This window comes from Perissodus microlepis, chromosome 7 (genome assembly GCF_051167445.1).
Source record: "Perissodus microlepis isolate ML-2025 ecotype Zambia chromosome 7, ASM5116744v1, whole genome shotgun sequence".
NCBI classification, from domain to species: domain Eukaryota; kingdom Metazoa; phylum Chordata; class Actinopteri; order Cichliformes; family Cichlidae; genus Perissodus; species Perissodus microlepis.
Window position 1 is genome coordinate 38739771 of NC_140467.1, and position 20082 is coordinate 38759852.

Sequence of the window (20082 nt, forward strand, 5' to 3'; positions counted from 1 at the left end):
AGAATGAATCTTTTCTTATGGACTCAAACAAGTTTTGCTGAAAAACTGAATATGGAACAAGCAAAGCTTAATACTAAACAATATATATATTAGCTGTATAATACCAGTAGGCCAGCTCTGATAGTAATTTGGTATGGCTTCGCGGGCCAAATGTAATTAGGCTGCGGGCCAAATTTGTCCCGCGGGCCAGAGTTTGACACCTATGGTTTAGGGCTTGGTGAAGCAGGTTGTTATGTTGCAGAGCGCGTCTTCCAAAAACTGTGACAGTAATGATTCTTCTAACCTTATCTCTTCCTGGCTTTTAATACTTTCAGAGAAATAAAAACAGAAGTGACAGTAAAGAAATACTGAAAAGAAAAGACGTAGAGAATCTGCAGAAACTCAGAACACACAAGAACAAACAAATGACAAATGATTCAACAGCTGCTCAATAGCTGACCTTCATGGTTTTCTAAAGCTTTTATAATCACTTCATGACTATAAAAAGTAAATCAAAGCGACTACTACCTTAGCTCATCTTATGGCTAAATATCCCGTGTTTCTATGAAAACGCAGGCCAATTTTATCAGCATGGAGCAAGCTGAGGTGAACAGATACACAACGTTCCTATTCACAAAATGAAATGTCAACAGTATCACTAGTGACAGTACACAGGCGCATCTGGCCACACTCAACCCAAAGCAATGACATTTACAGAGCTGTGCATGTCTGAATGTGCTCACACAAACTGGCTGCTCAAAGCCCTGCCAGACCCAGGGGACTCAAGTTCACGCCGGTGCGGGACAGTCCACCTCTATTCCTTCACTACATTTTTTATATGAATACAAAAACAAAAATGCTGCAAACAAGATCTTTGTTATGACTTACACAACAGAGAACAAACAGCACTTGAAAATAAGAAAAATAAAACAGTAAAAAAATAACGGGTTGCAGCTGCAACGCTTGCAGTTTATCTTCAAATAAAATGCTTACATTTTTTTTCCCAAAATGTTGACAGATGTTAGAATTAAATAATTAAATACACATACACTTTATACACACAATAAAGTAAAACTGACTTCTGATCTGAGGACTAAAACTGCAGGAAATCTAAAAAGGCAGCCAACATTAACACTAAACGGGCAGAGTCTCATCACTAGATTTGGTTTTGATTGAGAAACTCAATCTGAGATATCAGATTTTGCAGGGATATGGAAAACAATGCAGTAGGATACAAACCAAGACAAAATGAAATCAGCGATACTGACCTATTACGTATATATGAGAAATGATATCAAGGTCTTCCTATTGCAATATGAAAGCCTTTTTGTTTTTCATTGAGATAGTGTAATAAACAAAAAATTCTTGTCGTAATTTGGAAACAGTGTGCAGAGTGTCTTCATTGTTGAAAATACTACTCTGAAGCACATGGAGCAGACAGGCAGACACTAAAGGCACCAAAGGGTTCTAGTTGGGTGAAGTCAGGGGGCAGAGAGCATAAACACACTTGTTATTTTTCAATCCCTCCTGGCTTAGACCTGCTGGGGGATTAAACTGTGGTGATGTTGTAGCCTCTGAGAAAAGTGAGTGAGACCCACGAAGAATGAGAACAAGAGAGGAGAAAAAGAGAAACGAGTACAAGATGCAGTGAACGGCTTGGAAAAATGACAGAATTGGAATTGGCCGTGTATAGGAGCATGTAGAACAGAGAGAATGGCTAAAAGGAGGAAAGTGGTAAACTATGGGACAAGTATAAAGTGGTGCAAGATGACAGGGGAATCGGATAAACAACAACTCCAGATATTGAGCTGGCCCCTCAGGCGAACAGACTCCACCAGAAGCAGCAGCTCATTTTCTCTCCAGCTCTCCCTCTCTGAGCCACTGGCCGCTGGCCTAACTATTACCTCCTCAATACAGCAGCAGCAGCAGCAGCAGCAGCAGCAGTGCCTGTGTCTGCACACTTGTGTTTTGCCAGTTAACTTACAGCCAGTGCTAGTCGCTGGAGAGAGCGAGGGAGATGAGTCTTCTTCCAACATGCCTTGGCCACTTAGGACTGTATGCACATGATAATAGAGCACACAAACACAGGAAAATAGAATCACCCTGCCAAGAAGCTTAATAACAAAGTGCCAGTCCCCATTTGATTCTCATTACCAGAACAATTCCGTAATAAACAACCCCATCAATCCCCTCTCTTTTACTTCTCTCTCATGGCAGTTTCCTTCTCATTTTTCTTTAATTAAAATCAAGTGTACAGTGATGAAAAACACAGTAGGATAAATAATCTAAAATATAATCTAAACCTAATATTAAAGAAGACTGAAAATGCTTGAAAAAGGACTGATTCTTCCCTTTAACAACATGTGGTCTGCTGTGTGCACAACCTCCTCTGTCTTCCACTGGGAGCTAGGGTGTCTAAGTAGACCAGGTTTTCACATGAATGGCTGTGTGCTGCCTGGACAAACTGTATCCGCCTGTTTGTTTATAAAGTCTCCTGTGGTGCTGGACTCACACTGACCAATTATTACATTTTTCCTCTGCATCCACCCTCCATCTCTTTTTGTACACCCCTGCCCCCACTTGCTTCATCTTCCCTCTTATTCACACCATGCTGGTGGGTCATTAACACGTGATTGTGTGTTACTCTCCTGAGAAGGGCGGTGGGGTTGGGGACTGGCAGGGGCTTTACCTCATTAATGCTGGCTAGCAGTGGCTCATGGACATTAGCATGTGCACACACAGACATGGATATATCTGCAAATGGCACACACACACATACACAGGCATACTTGCAGAAATGATCTCAGTTTCATTCCAGTTACTGAATATATTCATCCCAGAAGTTTATGCATAGGGGAAAACACACCGGTAATATGCCCTTCCTTCTCCAAGAGTTTGTGACTACATCCATACAGAGAAGAAAGGAATAATGCAGAGGATAAGAAACAATGGACGAGGACAGACAGAAAAATGAAGGCAAAATAGCAGGGAGATTGGGAATTAGCTGAGATGGCTCTGAGTAGCAATTTACACCTTTCTCATCTGATAACCATCAAATGTGATGAACGGTGGAATAGTCAGACTGAAGGGAGGGAGACGATTGACAAAAGACAGAGTGTGCTAATTAGCGTTGGCAGAGCTAATTTTCACAATGTATTCCCTTTCAGAGTTTAGTTTTTGTTTAGTATTTGCAATCAGATGAGAAGACCTTTAGGGCATTCTCTTCTAATATAAAATATGTTAATATTATGTCCAATTATATCCAACTTTGATATTTGATATTTCTGGCATTTTAACAATATTGGTCCAACGAGCTCTACGGGAGGACAACGATCAGCCAATCTGTGATAGGGACAGGATCAATGCAATTTTCAAGCTGTTCTAAAGCGTCATCTAGCTCTGTGACCAAAGACAGATATTTTAAACAGCCAGTGTTTTGGGGACACGCATGTCGTGGTAACTATTCAACATATAGAGAAACCCACACCACTATTTTTACGTCACTCTGCTCGAATTCTTAGAACCCAGCCAAACCAGTTAGTGGGGTTTTTTTTAGCCATCAATGTCGACCTAAAATGATGTTAACATCAGGCAGATAAGTGGGTCTCTAGTGATTATTTAGGGGAATTTGAATGATCTCCCCCATGGAAATCAGTTAAAGTGGAGCTAATGTGACACTGATGATGGAATCTGAGTGGAACCAGCTGACAATTCTGTCTGATGTCAGAGTAGATATTAGCATATATTACAAAACAAACAAATGTTTTGTTGTCAACAAATATTTTGAAATGAGAAAAGTGCATTTTGCTTATGTTGAGAAAGTTGCAGAGAACTCCTAGATTACTGATTCGACATGAAAAACATGCGACTATAAGTAAAGAAGTTGTGGTGTCTTGCGCAGTATTAGTAAAAAGAAAGTATGCCCACTTTCAATTCCAAGATTTTACATATCAAGGCATGAACAAAAAATCACCTATTTCTTGAAATCAGTTAAATAGAACCTCAAATGTACAACAGATGAAATATTAAACCCTGTCAATATTTATTTAACAGAAATAGAAAAGCTGCAGAAGCAGTATATACTGTAGCTAACTATAGCTCATGATCCAATAGCTTGTAGAACGACATCTAGCAGCATTAGATGTGAATTAAAATAAAGTAATCATATTTTGTATGACTATATGATTAGGGATGGGAATGTAACGCGTAGTCTATTTAATGTTTTGTGTAATATGTGTAATACATTATTTTTTGAGTAACGACCCCAACACTAATCACAACAAAAAGTTCAGAAATACCTCTAACATGAACAAATAATAGGAATATCTAAGATATACTGCTTAGCGATGTTGGTGACACTCAAAGACGAGCCAGTGAGAACCCAATGAGAATCCATAACAGAACGAATAAGGAATCGAATAAATAAATGATATCAATAATTGGACTGGAATCGCTGAATTCTTATCACTTCCCATCCCTATATATCAGTCTCTCACATTGTTTTGAGTGCATGACTTTAACATTTACCATGCTAACTGAGAACTGTAGAGTCTGAGATGTAGCTCTTAGGTTTTTTTTCAATTTCTCTGAGCATCGCATGATCTGACCTTGGGTTGTCTTGAATTTTTTGTTTTTGTAAATAATCTTTGTCACTGTAGAACGGTGGACATCAAACTGTTTGGAAATGATCTCACAACACTTCCCAGATTGATGGGCAGCAACTTTTTAAAAATCACTCCTGATGACCTTTGCCCTTGACACACACCTGAATGCTTCAGACCAGCAAACTGACAAAAAATCTGCTTTTAAAGAGGTGCTCACACTTGCTGATGATCAATTAATCAAGTGCATCTGATTATCAGATTGCTAACTTGAATTGACGGTTTTGAGATTAATCTATGCATTTGTGAGATAAAAGATGCTGCACGGCATGAGAAAAAGCTAAAACTTAATGTAAGAAGATTGCTGTTGCTTGTCATACCCTTTTTTTCTAAACAAACACATAAACTCCAGTAAGGCAGACCTGCAATCAGGCTAATCTCTTCAGGAAAATGAGCAGGTATAAATAAGAATGGTGTTTCTGGAAGCTAAGACTATGTTAAGTTGTTAAACTGTTGATTTTTCTCTCCCATAACTGCAAGGCGTAGTATTTTAGGTCTCATGAATACTTTCCTCACCAACACGGTTTCCCACATATCTCCTTTAAATAAAACAGGTACACAGGCACTCAAACACCTGAAAGGCTGCTCAGGTACCTGAATAGCCAGTGTGTTATATCATTATTGATGTGTGGATATCTCGAGGGTGACTGGTGCCATAATGTTTGCATCTGGGAAAACATCTGCAAATGCGTGTGTTAATTAGTTAGACAAACATGCCACACAGAAACCAGCACACAAAAATAGCGCAAGACGTGGGTCCAGGCGGTGCATAATATTCAGAATAAATTCAGAATCACGCACCAAAGCCATGTCTCTAAGCACCTTTGTTGAGATGAAGCATGCACAGTGTAAATAGGTGCTAGCTCACTGAGACGTCTGTTTACTCGGTCTATTTCTCGACTGCAGTGAGACAGCAGGGCAGATAGATCCAGACACAAATGGACAGACAGAAACACAGAAAGCGTGACAGTGAGATGCACATGGAGAGCTGTGGTAGAGAAGAGGGAAGGGGGTTTTTGACAGCAAAGGAGATAACATAGAGAAGCGGTGGCATGCTCAAAGGAGACACTAATGAGTGCGTTGTCTTTCTAAAAACATAAAAATGCACATCTGAATTTTGATGTCCTTTTTTTCAATTTATGTTCCACCTCCAACCTTAGCATCTAATTTCTTGAATAAATTATTTTGATTTCCCAAGTTCATTGGATTACTTCTTATCTTTATTCTCTCGAGAAAGCATCTTTAATACCTTCATATCTCATACAGCAGATTAGACTATAGAATGACTATAAGTTGATTCTTCAAATATGCTGACCAAAATCGAAGTATTAACTCAAATATAATCAGGCCTGTGTAAGTCAGAGCTGAGGGCCTTATTTTACTGCTACAATAAAAACTCTGTGAACAAAGATTTGTTGATCGCTGTGATTGTTGACTTTTAAAGTACAGAATGGTAAGGACAACCTGCCAGGTGTATGGTTTTATTAAAGTCATCAAGGCAAACAACCACTGGAAGCATTATGAATATGTCAACAAAGAATGATGCTTAGACAAAGACTAAATAGCTCAAGTAAACAACATTCAGCCTCAGCCTATAGGAGATTCTCCTTCCAATAATGAACTATAAGTTTCCTCCTATAAACACTCGATGATTTCCTTCTCAGACAAGACGTTGCATTTTGTGCTGTGTGCATTTAAAAAGAAGAGATGAAGAAAAGGACAGCGACAGAAACCAGGATGCAAAAACTGTCACGCTTCAGGAAAATTAATGGGTCTTTGATATACCAAAAAAACACATACATGGGATGAAAGACACTTCAAAGGAAACCCTCTTTATTTAGGCCCATTGTCTTCATTATGACTGGAGAAGGTTTATTGGTGCTACTGTGGAGGCTGCGATCATTGTGCTCTGCAGACATGTCAACTGGTTGCTTTTGCGTTTTCTTTTTTACCATCTATCAGTGGGAGAAACAACCTTCAACCACTCATTAACATTGCACAGTCTGTCCACTAGACAGATAATCAAGACTTTCTTCACTGACAGGTCATTTTTGCTGCTGTTGTTTTCACCTTGTGTGTGTGTATGTGTGTGACTTCGTCATCATAGCAAACTGTGGTTCTGGTGAATGTTGGGGTTATTACTCCAAATGCTAATCTATTAGATATTATTTTGAAAAAAACAAACAGCAATGGTTTTCTTACTAATTTACTCCCCTAAAGAAATGAGTTAATTGCACTACTAGTTACAGACTTTTTCATTAGGATGCACTTGGACTGAGATGCACTGTCACAGGAAAGAACATGTCCACAAACTGGCACAGTTGACACATACGCATACTTCCCTTTAGTTATTTAGCCGACAGCAAAGCTTATGAAAGCTAGATTTTATTGTAGAAACAGTTATGCTATGAGACTCACTGCTCATCACTGCTTTTATTAGCAGCTGCTCGGCTACACATCCCAGTGGGTCTGGGGTTTGTCGCTACTAGCTTTGTTTTATCTTTGAGTCGATGTTTTGTTAGGAGGAGTGGATTGTCGTTTCTGGCAGCTGTGTTCTTGACCTTTCGTGTAATAACAATTAATGTATACATCCACTCCTTAATAATTATAGCTCTGCTATTATTGAAGTGTTGGAGGAAAAGGGCATGTTTTGATTCTTTTTCTATCTGTTAATTGTACAGATAATTCAATAAATTATGTAATCTCAGTAATGACACAACTGTTTATGCAATTAGTGAATTTAGCACTGTGTTATATTGCTGTTTTGCAGAAACTGTAATATGATTATAGTAATCCATTAAATTGGAACTGCTGGGGACACTTGCTGTACTAGGAAATAACATATAATACTTTTATATGTACTTTTGGCAGGTGTTGTGTCTGTGATTGGACACATTCTGTAATACCCCAGGCAGTCACTATTGTCTTTTGGCTTTTTTTTTCTTGTCAATTCCATTCAAATCACACTGCTAACTTTGGGAACTTCACATTGAGTGTAATTAAGAGTCATGCCAACTGCAAATTGCAGCATGTAAACAGTGCCAAGGAGGAACCCATTAATACTACGACCCTCAATCCAGTCACCAAAATGGAGAGCACTGTACAGTGCACAGTATTTTATTAAGATTAGTTTTACACCTGAGAATCATTGTGCCACAGCTACTTTCAATTAGACTCTAATCAAATGTTTGGTGGGTGTTGGTTTTATACTTCCATCGAATTGTTATGGTACAACCTATTTTCCAAGGAAATTAATATGTAGACTAAACCTTTAATTGTTTTATTTGATTTTAATGAAAAGAGTTTGAACATTTGTATTTTCAGAAATGGCAGACTAGCAAACATATTGAGGTAAATGTTTATTGACATGTTTGAGAACAACCCATGTTGTAAGTCAGGGGTCCCCAATCCCAGTCCACGAGGGCCAGTGTCCCTGCAGGTTTTAGATGTGTCCTTGATCCATCACAGCTTTATTTAAATGGATAAATTACCTTCTCAACATGTCTTGAAGTTCTCCAGAGGCCTGGTTATGAACTAATCATTTGATTCAGGTATGTTGACCCAGGGTGAGATCTAAAACCTGCAGGGACACCGGCCCCCGTGGACTGGGATTGGGGACCCCTGTTGTAAGTCATCTGAATGACACGTTTACTAGACACACAAAGCACACATACAAATAGTCATGGATACACAAACAATTACTTCACCTACTAACTAGCCTGATTTTCTGAATTCCCTGCTGATTTCACCTGATCTGTTCATTTTACCCTAGCTTTCTTCTCCTCTTCTATTTTGGCTGCTGTTTTTCTTCAGTTCTTTTTCAGTCTCAGTCTCAGTATTCTTGGTATATTTAGTATCCTCACATGCAGCCTTTACTGGTTCATCTTTATTTATTATGTCTTTCAAGATCATTATTAATACTTGCACAATATGAAATTAATATTATATCCAGAAAATCAATTTAGTACCAGAAACAATTTTAAAATGTGATGCATGTGATCTTTCTTTAATTGTGCAATATAAATTGGTGTTTTCATTGTTAATTATTCATCCTGCTGATATGACGACTAAAATGTGCAGATGCTAATACCACCGTTTAACAGTTCAGTTATTAACCATTTGTAACTAATTCCACCTGAGAAGTTATTAAAGACCAAAACAAACCATACCTAAAGTATTCTCTTTTGCAAGGATCTTGCAAAAGAGAATTGAAAGAGACAGATAATTTATGATACATCACTTTATTGACTAAAATTGATCTTTCAATTTGCAGAATAAACAAGACAAGGCAAGGTCAAACTTTTTGAACCCATTAATTGATTTCTAAGGCCACATATGACCCTTTAGTTACCATTTTGATTCCTTCACTCCTTATTATTGGGTGATGACTTTCTTGCGATCTGAAATTGTAGGCTGCAAAAATATGCATTTACTGCTTCTCTTGAAGAATGATAGTGTTCAGTTACCCTACAGGGAACTATAAATGACTACACTGTAGTTCTTCCTTGACTGTGTCCAGGTGCAGGGCAGGATAGGTCAGAGCAAAGTGCTGATGAGATGGGAGAAAGCATAGAAAATGCTGATGTTGCCTTTGCAAGGGAAATAGATAACATTGACAGGGGAGTGTTAGTCCCCTCGGTCGATTATTAAAATGGAGAAAGCTGAACGCGTATGCAGTTCCTGCTGACGGTAGGTCAGACCATCTACCTGTCTGTCTAGCTGTTTATCTCTCAATCTCTCCATATATGTGTGAAACTACAGACAGATATATTTACTGTATATCTGATACGTATAGTATGTATTTGTGTATCCACATCAACTTACTCAACTCAACTGTATGAGTACTGTCCTGCGTCAGTGTGGGGAATAAATAGACTATCACTATGCCAGAACTGAAGCATGCTGCAACCGTGTGTGTGTGATAGAGTGTGTTCTGTGTGAGTGTGTGTGTGCACACTGGTAGGTTCCTGCTGTGCTGATTTCAGCAGGAACAGATGGTCCTGCCAGGCCTCTAGTGTGAGAGGACTTGTGAATGTGCATACTGTGTGTGTGTCCTGTTGATGTTCTCCTGTGTTTTTCCACAAATAATCTGCCACACTTACACTTCCTGTCTATTTTACATATGACTACACACATACACAGACCCACTGACACTGATTGTTGCAGTGTAAGTGATATCTTCGTGGTCTTTGGCCTACTTGTCTATTCCATTGACACTTAGCAGCTTAATCCTGCTTGAAAGGATCTTCACTGCTAAGCTCATGTTTGCCAACACACAAAGCTGTCCCGCCACCCACCACTTTGCTTGTGTGTGCCTGAGCAGGTCCGTGCATGTGCGACTGGTTATAAACACACATTACTGCTGCTAAAGGGTTAAAAAAATAACGTGAAGCACTGATGTGCCCAGTAAAATATATAAATGCACCAGAAACCAATAAAAAGGCTGGGTATCGCCAACAAACAGCTTATTAGCAAAATATAAAAGATTTTTGAATCAAGGTTACATGAAACTAGAACAAACGCCCAACAACTAATGCTTTGGTGATGAAGTCAGTTAAACTCCTCGATATAGAGCACAAAAATTACATAAAATAAACCACTGTTACAAAGGAGTTGGGGGAAAAAAATAGGATGAAAATGTATTATTGCTGCTATTACCACTTTGACATTCCATTAACAACTTCAAATCCAATATCTTTTAATCCTAAAGGACGTTATCATACATTCTACAACTGCACTTTATTCATGTTTACCTGGAACTATGCTGGCAAAGATCCAGGTAAGGCCAAAGCCAAAAAAATGGGTCACAGAAAGATCAAAGTGCCAGATCTACTAACCAGGGCAAATTAGCAAGATGTCGCAATCGGAAACATACGCCGGTGGGAGTGGAAAGTTCTCTAGCTAATCTACTAGCAATGTGCTAATTCACAAAATCACATGCAGCCACTTCATTTCAGTAATAACACAATGCACCAAGCAACACTGCAAAATACCATGTAAAAAACACATTTTAGATGGTATCTTACAATGTAAGAGTAGGTTTCATGTTTCCTGTTTCTCTATGAAACCAGTTGGGCATTTCATATCAATGTGAAGCAGCTGAAGGAGAATGAACACATGTTTGATATAAGGCCAGACTCTATACTGCACGAGGTCTTGTAGGGTGAGGGAAACGTTCTCTGGATAAATCTGACACCTCAGGAGGGGGATTTATCCCAAGAAAGACTACTTCATTATCGACTATTCCTCTTAAAATCTGTGTTAGTTGAGTTGTATGATGTGCAGAAAAACATCAAATATTGCTAACTTCAGAATCCTAAACCATCCTTAAGGTAATCAGTTAAAGTTACTGTGCCAAGTGTGGAAAAATGCATGCTATGCACTTGTTTTTTTTTCCTTTATGTGATGTGAAGCTGTAGGTATTAAAATTTCAGATTATCTTAAAATGTTGAATTATTGAGATGAAATCTGGAGATAAAAATTACATTTTGAGATAACGCAATCAGAAAAAAACCTCCGTACTTTCATAATAAAGAAGCAAAATCCTTGAAAGAGTTTTGGTGAGATGCTGACGCTCTTGTGTGCTTGGCATTGTCATTATGGATCAATTTATGTTTAGAAATGTGTCAAAAAACCTGATACTCTGTAAGCTAAAAAGTAGCTTGGCTGACTGTAATAACCGCTAAAAGACAGATCCTTCCATGTGCCTTGTACTGTGATTCTTCACTTCCCTCTGACACCCTACGTTAAGCTCAGTTCTGTGAGTTCTGCTCTACTTCATCAAAATACCAGTATGTTTGAACACCATAAATATGACTTGCAAAGCCCTAAACATTTGGGGTGATGACTCAGTGAAGTGTGACAGAGCAGAGGCATAGACTTGGTATTGAACACACAGTTTTGAGCAATCCACCGGTGCTATTAGGTGGTCATTCTGACAACAATTTCATCTGGAATTCCAAATATATCAGCACTTCTGCCAGCAACTATCATCCCCACATCAGACACAAACATAAGCTATGGTTTTAGTGAACTACTTGCTGAAAACCTTCGTAAATGATGTTTGTGATTTACTCCAAATGTTGTGCTCGGAAACTCAAACACGTTGGCAATACGGCCAGGCACAAAAATGTCCGTGTCCACACCTTTCAGTCAAAAAACTGCCAGTGCACATATTTAGTAAATCCTCACAATAACTTTTTTACACCAAAACTGGGTTTTTCACTGGGCTTAAATATTAAAAATGATCTGGGCAGAATTGAGGCCAGAAATGATTTAATATGTAATGTTGTTAAAACCATCCAAATTATGAAATGCATACTGCAGTCGTGAACTCATTAGAACAGCTAGGGTTATCCAGATGTGAAGTAATCCCCTAATGGTCTTCTACTGTGATACACTGGACAAACTAGAAGGCATGCACACACACACACACACACACACACACACACACACACACACACACACACACACACACACACACACACACACACACACACACACACAACCACAAAGAACTGTTAGTGATAATATGTCCACTCTCCCTCTAACGTTCCATTTTCATTAATAAAATCAGTAGTGTGGCGAGTGGAGACAGATGAGCAGATTAGCAAGATTTACTACAAAAGCTAAATCGCATCCAGTATTTTCATATCCAGCAAGGATATAAAGTAACACTTCTGACAATAATAAGAGTAATAGGAGTGTGTCCTGCCATTCGTTCTCTTGCTTTTGTCATTGTTTTTCTCATTTTCACTCTGAAGCTATTTCCTCTCTGTCTTGTGTTCATACTGCAGAGAAAACAGTGTCTTGAATGCAGATTGCTTTACCTTTCAGATGAAGTGACCAACTATTGATTTCAGTAAAACTACAAACAAGAAAAAAGCACATTCATTTTTAAATAATAACAGCTACCGGAGGCCCTGTGTGAACACATATATTCCTGTTACCTAAAAAAAACGGTTTGTGTATGTCTGATAGTATTCCTAAAACGTGTGCCACATTAGGGAGCTTCATTTTCTCTCCCATCCCCCTTGCTTGTTAATCTGCACTGCTTTAGCAGCATCTGATCAGTGCCTCCATTCATTGCAGGTCAATTTGGGCTGTGTGCTCGATATGGCTGTCTCATTACACACTTCCTTCCTGTCTGTCTCTCCGACTCAGGGGAGAAGACGGTGGGACTCAGAGGCGAGAGGAAGGAACAGGAAGAGAGAGAAAGGAAAGGAAGGGTGGGACTTGATGGGGGCAGAGTGTGACCAGAAGGGAGGTTAGAAATGAGAAGATAAGACGGGGAAAAGATAGAAATATACAGAATGAGGGAAACAGAAAAGGTTTACAGTGAGTGTGTGTGTGTGTGTGTGTGTGTGTGTGTGTGTGTGTGTGTGTGTGTGTGTGTGTGTGTGTGTGTGTGTGTGTGTGTGTGTGTGTGTGTTGTGTGTGTGTGCAAGCCACAGGGACTATTGATGAATAATTAAAAACAATTTAGCATGAATTATGATTGACCCATTTTTTTAATTATCTGATTATCTTATATCTAATCTGATGATATATCCATATAAGATTAACACTTTAAAATGAAAGGAAAATTCTAGTTATTTTTAAACCCAAGTTGGATCTCTCTCATAAAGCAAGAAATAGACTCTCTAGCCTTGTGTATGTGTGTCTGATCACTGGTTTGCTTGATTAACATATGTCACAGAGTAAATAAAATAACAAACCTCTACTGACTTGACATTTATCGTTGCTCATGCATAACTGCATGTGTTCCTAATTTGGGCCTGATAATAATTTCAATAGTTCCTAAAAGGAAACACAAAATCATCAAAAAGCACCAATTATATTTTGGATGCCTGCAAAATGGAAGTCAATCACCACCAAGTCATCGGGGGGAAATTATCTTCACTGTACTGATTAAAATAAAGAAACAGTTGACTAAGGTTACAGTATTATCATGGTCACAGTTAAACAGAAAAAAAGAACAGGAAAGGAACAGTGCCCCCTTGGACTGAAGTCGGTATCCTGACACATCTGTACTCAAAAGTTCACTATAAAAACTAGGGATGTCAACAGAACCGACACTAACTGTACCTTTCAATACCAAAACTCTGAAAATGTGACAGCACATGATCATTTTTTAATTGCAAAGGTACCGTAGGCCCCATATTTACTGAGAAGTGCAAAACAACATTAATACTCAGATACTAATAGATATTAAAAATGATTGCAACAGTATTCATAAGAACAGTGCAGTCTTCTCCTCCTCCAACTTCACACAACTTCACAAAGCACTGCAGCAGGACAGGCAGGCACACAGCTCCTTCCCCACTAGCAGCTGAACGCGTGAACGGTAGCGGAACAAACTTGGCGTGCATCTTGAAGACTGACAGCTCAGCTTTATGAGGAATCATGAGAGGTCAATAAAGTTCCTGTTTCAACAGCATTGGCATACTGTATTAAACAGTTATTATAAATATTAACTCGGCACACACCAACGTTAACCATTTAACTATTAGCAATTATAGCTGTCCATTAAGTTATTATTAAAGCAGTATCTAGCATGGGAATGTCAAACTTATATCACAGGCCACATAGACCCCACTTTGACTTTATGTAGGCCAGACTGGTGATACTTCCCATTCTGTCAGTGTAAAAAGTTTAACTGTGCATTTAATCAATGAGATATCTTAATATAACGCAGAGATAAAGAAAGGCTGATAAAGAAATGCTGCTGTAGTAAATTAAAGAAATCTGTCAGGATGACTTTGGGCTTAAATTGCAAGAAGTAATGTGGAGAATTACAGATTTATCTATAATTTGATTACTTTGGTGTAGGAAAAGCTCTAAAACTTGTGAAAATGAAGTTAAAAGTCCAAAAATAGAGTTTTTCTTCCCACATTTTCCAAAGCCTTCCAGCAAGCCAGATTGGAGTCTTTGCCGGATCGATTCTGGCCCCTGGACGTAATATTTGACATCCCTGATCTAGCAGCTGTGACTAACAATAAAACAATAATGAATAATGTTAGTGTCGGAGCTAGGCAGCAAACATTGCCAGTCCTGGCTGTCTGTAACATTAACAGACGGTGCTAATTTTACAAGATAACATGTTTTTTTTTTTTGCATGTGCGCCTAAAAAAAACCCTTGAAGGTGAGAAAAGTCTAACAGCACTATACTGAAAGAGTGGCAGCCGAACTTAACAACTCTAGTTTATCAACACCACAAATACGGTTCTAAATCACCAGAAGCACTGGAAATAAACAGGGCTATATGTGAAAACATTTGCATGCCTCTTGATTTTGTTGTTTTTTGTCGCAAAAATGGTATCAAGATGCGAGTATTTTCCTGGGTGTCGGTATCGAGTTTGAAACTGTAGTATTGTGACAACTCTGACTTCCTTCTTTCCTTCTGTCATGGATACTTTTGCTGCTAGAGGGCTTTGTCACTTGAACTTAAATGTGTCGTTTTGCTGCACTGCTGCTGTTTTACAATTTATAAGGTTAGAAGACTGACATCCTGCTGGTCCAACAGGTGAAGGTGTTTATCTGTCCAATGCGCTTTGCTTGAGAAAAGAGCCTTTTTCTCAAGCAGACTCTTGCGCAAGTATTTCACAGCCAAATGTCCAGCCACCACGGTCATGGTCGCTAACAAGAAGGAAAGCAGGCAGCAGAGAAAACTATCCTCACGCTCTGTCTGTTGGTTTTTTTCTTGGTCAAATGAATTAAAACAACATGTGACCAAAAATCTGCATCTTCTCTGCTTTTAGATTCAGACCTGCTCATCTGTGTGCAAGTGTGCGCATGTGGGGAAAGCATTAAACTGCACCAAGGCATTAGACAAAGGAAGGAAAGAGAGTGAGAAAGCGATTCAGGCTCAACTTTTCCCATTGGGATTGCTCACCATGGCTACGGAAGCATTTTCAGCTGTATGTGTGACATAAGGAAGTGTGAACAAGACACACACGTAGACAAGGAGTGAATGAATGATAACATGGCGGCAATGAGATACTATCATGAGCTACTCAAATGAACCTATATGTAATTTTTGCTAGGAAGAATCAGACTATATGCAAATTACACTGCAGTAAATATTATTTAAATCAGACTCTCAAATATGGGATAAATAAATTATTTCTAATCTTTTTTTGAGCAAACATTGCAGATAAAGTTGCAAATCTCATGTTCCATATATAGGACTGCAGTTACTTATCCACAAGATACACGATCCCCTACAGAAAACACGCAAGGCGGCAGGAAAAAGCGGTGACCCAATACAAATGGAAAACAGACAGCGAGAACAAACAGCAACAAGAGTCTATCACATCTCATCTTACAAGCAGACAATCAGACCCCATCCATATTTTAAGAGCTACGGAAAACTGTAACAATGGGCTGTCATGATCCAAGATTAGTGGAGGGCAGTTTTAATGAGGGGGAGGGCACAGAGGCATCGTGTTTCCACGCTGGCAGCCAAGCTCCAGTATCTACTGAGGGCAATTTGTCAGAATTCGGTAACAAACCATCAGAAAGAGTAATTGAACTTCAGCAATAAATCCAATTTTGTAAAGCGTCATATTATGAAACCAAGCGAATTCAACAGTAACTCAGTTACTGATCATCATCACCACATTTTATATTACTGTTGACTACAAATGACAACTTTTGGTTGTATCAGCAGTTTGCTGATCATTTACTATCTTTTCCTGAAAGAGAAGTAAATGGGCAAAAGGTTGGCTCGATACAAAACACAACTGTCTCCGTTTTTCCTCTGCAATAGGTTTGTCAACATTTGCATAAAGCCATATAGCCAGTGTTAGTGATGATGAATTATTCATGGAGTATAAAGGGAAGAGACTTTTACAGTGTGGTCCTGCTTGACAGTTGTGTTATGGACCCACCAAATGTTTGTGTGTGTGTGTCGGTGCGTTTATGTGCAAGGGTGTTGAGTTAGAGTCAGAGAGAGAGAGTCTAAGAGAGAGAGAAAGAGAGAGAGTGATGCGCTCTGCTACACTCACCGGCAAAGTCACTGCTTTCTCAAGGACACTGCGGCTAAGGGGCAAGAAAGAAAGAAAGAAGGGATGGCAAAGAAGAACAAGCCAGCATAGGAGAAAGACCCTTGGTAAAAGACTGAGAAAGATTAAGAAAGAAGCAGAGACTAAACTCTCTGCCTTGTGGTATACCTCTGCCAACCAATGAAACTGCAGTTTACGTTTACTCATATAATATATGTATTCAGATAACCGTGGTCTTCACCTTTGACCAGCAAATTAGGTGTACTGTTTGTGCGCAAACAGAATACAATTTCATCTACATGTTCCTGAGATATTGCTTTCAGCAAGATGTTACAAGGTCATAGTGACATTGATGTTTACATTAAAAAAGCAAAAACAAAGAAAATAATAAACAAAAGATTTTTTACCCCTTTAGTAAAAAACAAACAAACAAAAAAACAGTGTGGCAAATTTTTGAAAATCCTCAAGAAAATTCTATTGAACATGCTGCTATATTGACCTTGAGCCTGACTTGTGACAGCTGTGGAGAACATGACTATCCACAGCTATCCCTGATGCTGAGATATAAAATGGAAAAAAAAGACTGAATGTTGTAAGCAGCAGGCTAAAAAAATCTAAAGAAAGAAGGTCTGATTATTTGGGATGAACATGGCAGCATGCTCAGTTGTCTTTGTGTATGTATAACCAATTAATTTATTTATTTAGGTTTATTCATAACTTATTCTAAATCATCTTATAGCTTTAAACTCAAAAGCGAAGTCCAATATAACGATCGATATTTTTATTCTCATGAAAACCCGACAGATAAACATGTGTTACGTTTAGTTTTTTAAGAATCTTTACCAAGATAATATTACAATTCAGTTTAAAAATAATCTTGTTTTTTTGTCATAACAAGTCGTGAATTAATTGTTTATACTCCACGCCTGCTTACATCAGCTGGTCATGGTGTCTTTTTCGACAGGGAAGTTGCAGAGTGTGGACAAACTATGCAACATCTACACTTGGTCAAAGGGTCTTTCTCCTATCTTGTCTTTACTTTTTAAATTTTCATTTAACGGCTATTATAAATGTTGATAAGAAGATATTGGCAAATAGCAAATATCAGTCGATATATCAAATATATTGGTTTTGTTCTAACAGTATGTGTGGCATCTTGGTTTGGCTCAAAAATGATGTTAATTTGTGATTTAAGGACTAATGTCTGCAGCACCATTAACACAAACTAAATCTACTCACGGAACACCGACAAGCTCCCCAACTCAACATCCCAGCGAGCAAGCACACATGGTAAAGTTATGTTACTCACACTGTGAAGCAAAGCAGTCAAGCGTGTTTTTCTTTTGCCTGGTTCAGTCTCACCAGCAATCCACTAAAACCTCTATAGCAATCAATTATTTACACATAAACACACACACGCAGACCCCAAAACAGTCCCACTGAGATGATAGTGGGGAAGACCGCTGGGTGAACTGCATAAAAGCTACTTTACATACATAAGTAGGCAGTTTACCAAAGCAGAGAGTGAACCCGGCAACCAATAGGACCACAGCCCCTGATCCACTGTGATCAGTAAATATGTCTAACTTAAATTCATTGTCAGTGTGAGACCACAATGAAAATGAAACCACAAATGAAGATGAGGCACTCATTTTTCTCAGATAATATCAGGAAAAGTTGTAACGTACAAAAGCTTCTACAGACGGTTGGGAGTGTATGAGATATACACAGAGACAGAGGAGCAGATCTACAGGTATATGTATACTTTTCCAACAGGTTTGAAGGTTAAAAAGCAGAAAAGCAGCAAATTCATATTGCTAGTAATTTTATTTTGTCAGTCAACTATGTAAACAGTTGGCCAACAAATACATCTGTCAACCCATCAATAAATTGCATTGATGAGTAAGCAGATGTTTTAACAACATAGTAGGTACACAGACTGTTAACTGGGGGAACATATTGTACAAGCTAGCAAAAATACATGTATTATAGGGAAGTGGAAAAACACATAAATGTGTGATACCCGTTTATGTGTACCCATAAATCAAATTCAGACTTGCGTGTGCACACACACACACACACACACACACACACACACACACACACACACAAAAGGTACAAAACTTCCAATTAAGATGTAAATCTTGAATTTGACCGGATTCCATCTGTTCACTCACAAGCAAATTCGGCCCCTCTTTAAAACCTTTTGTATGCTGATGGGGGAACTGTTTCTATTTAGCAGATTTATGATGGAATTCTTTTTGCTGAATAGTTCCCAAAGCGTTGCTGAACATCTGTCTCTTTTCCTCTTTTGGCCAAAAAAAATCCCTTCTTTGATTGTTTTCTAGGTAAAATTCAGCACAAAATAAAGCCGTGTCTATATTACTTAAGTGTGAAACTGTAATTTCTTTTGAACAGCCTCTGATGAAAGCACTAATCTTGAGGAGGGTAACAGAAAACACGAACAGACTTAGTTTTGGCCTCAGTGGGCTCAGTGCATCAGTCTCTTTGCTACAGGGCTTGTCTTGCTTTCAGAATTACTGGTCTAAACTGTCAACACTGAGCCACCCAACTATAGCAGTAGCAACACTTTAAACTACAGTGTGAAACAGAGTTCAAGACAGCCTACAGAGATACAGTATACAGACTACTCACTCACCCTCCCTTGGCCTCCTATTGGTTTATCTGTCCACTTTTTTTCCCCTGTCTGTCAGTTTGGAGTCACGGTGTTTGAGCAGGCAGGGTTCAGCACCTGAGAAGACACAAGTTTAAAGTCTGGTTACAGTCACTACAACGGCACTTAAGGGCAATGTTCTGCTTGACTTAAAGCGATCACAGGGGGAGAACGTATCATAAGACTGAGATATTTTTCACTGCAAAACTTTGAGCTTTACTTTTTCCTTTGCCTTCATCAGAAACATCAAAAAGAAAGGGGCTAGGGAAAACAAAACCTTAGCTAAAAAATGTAAAAAATTTATTAGAATTGTAGCAAACATTTCTAAAAAGAAACTACAGAGAAATTATTGCATCTCTCTCTCTTTTTTTCCTCTCGTAGAAAATGAAGAAGTGCACCAACTGGCATAATCTTCGCTAACCAGAAAACTGACCCTAAAGAGGAAGTGGACTATTATTTGCATGTGTCACTACACACAGCAAAGTGTTTGAAACGAGAACTTGCATGCAAACAGTTCGATCACATTGCACTCTATCACAGAACTATCTATGAAATGCTGTTGTTCATTCCTCTAAGACAGGGGTGTCGAACTCCAGGCCTCGAGGGCCGGTGTCCTGCAGGTTTTAGATCTCACCCTGGGTCAACACACCTGAATCAAATGATTAGTTCATTACCAGGCCTCTGGAGAACTTCAAGACATGTTGAGGAGGTAATTTAGCCATTTAAATCAGCTGTGTTGGATCAAGGACCCATCTAAAACCTG

At 38.7% G+C, this 20082-nt stretch overlaps 1 protein-coding gene across 4 annotated transcripts in view; it reads right to left on the minus strand.

The window, feature by feature from the left end:
• The window catches only part of strbp (spermatid perinuclear RNA binding protein), a 95984-nt gene that overhangs the window by 39923 nt on the left and 35979 nt on the right, over positions 1–20082 (minus strand). For 3 of the 4 annotated variants that reach the window (XM_084934946.1, XM_084934944.1, XM_084934948.1), the window contains exon 2: positions 19305–19397. The exons of the other annotated variant lie outside the window; for it this stretch is intronic. The gene's annotated coding sequence lies outside the window, so the exon portion shown is untranslated. The remainder of the gene's footprint in view (positions 1–19304; positions 19398–20082) is intronic. 4 annotated transcript variants of the gene reach the window in all.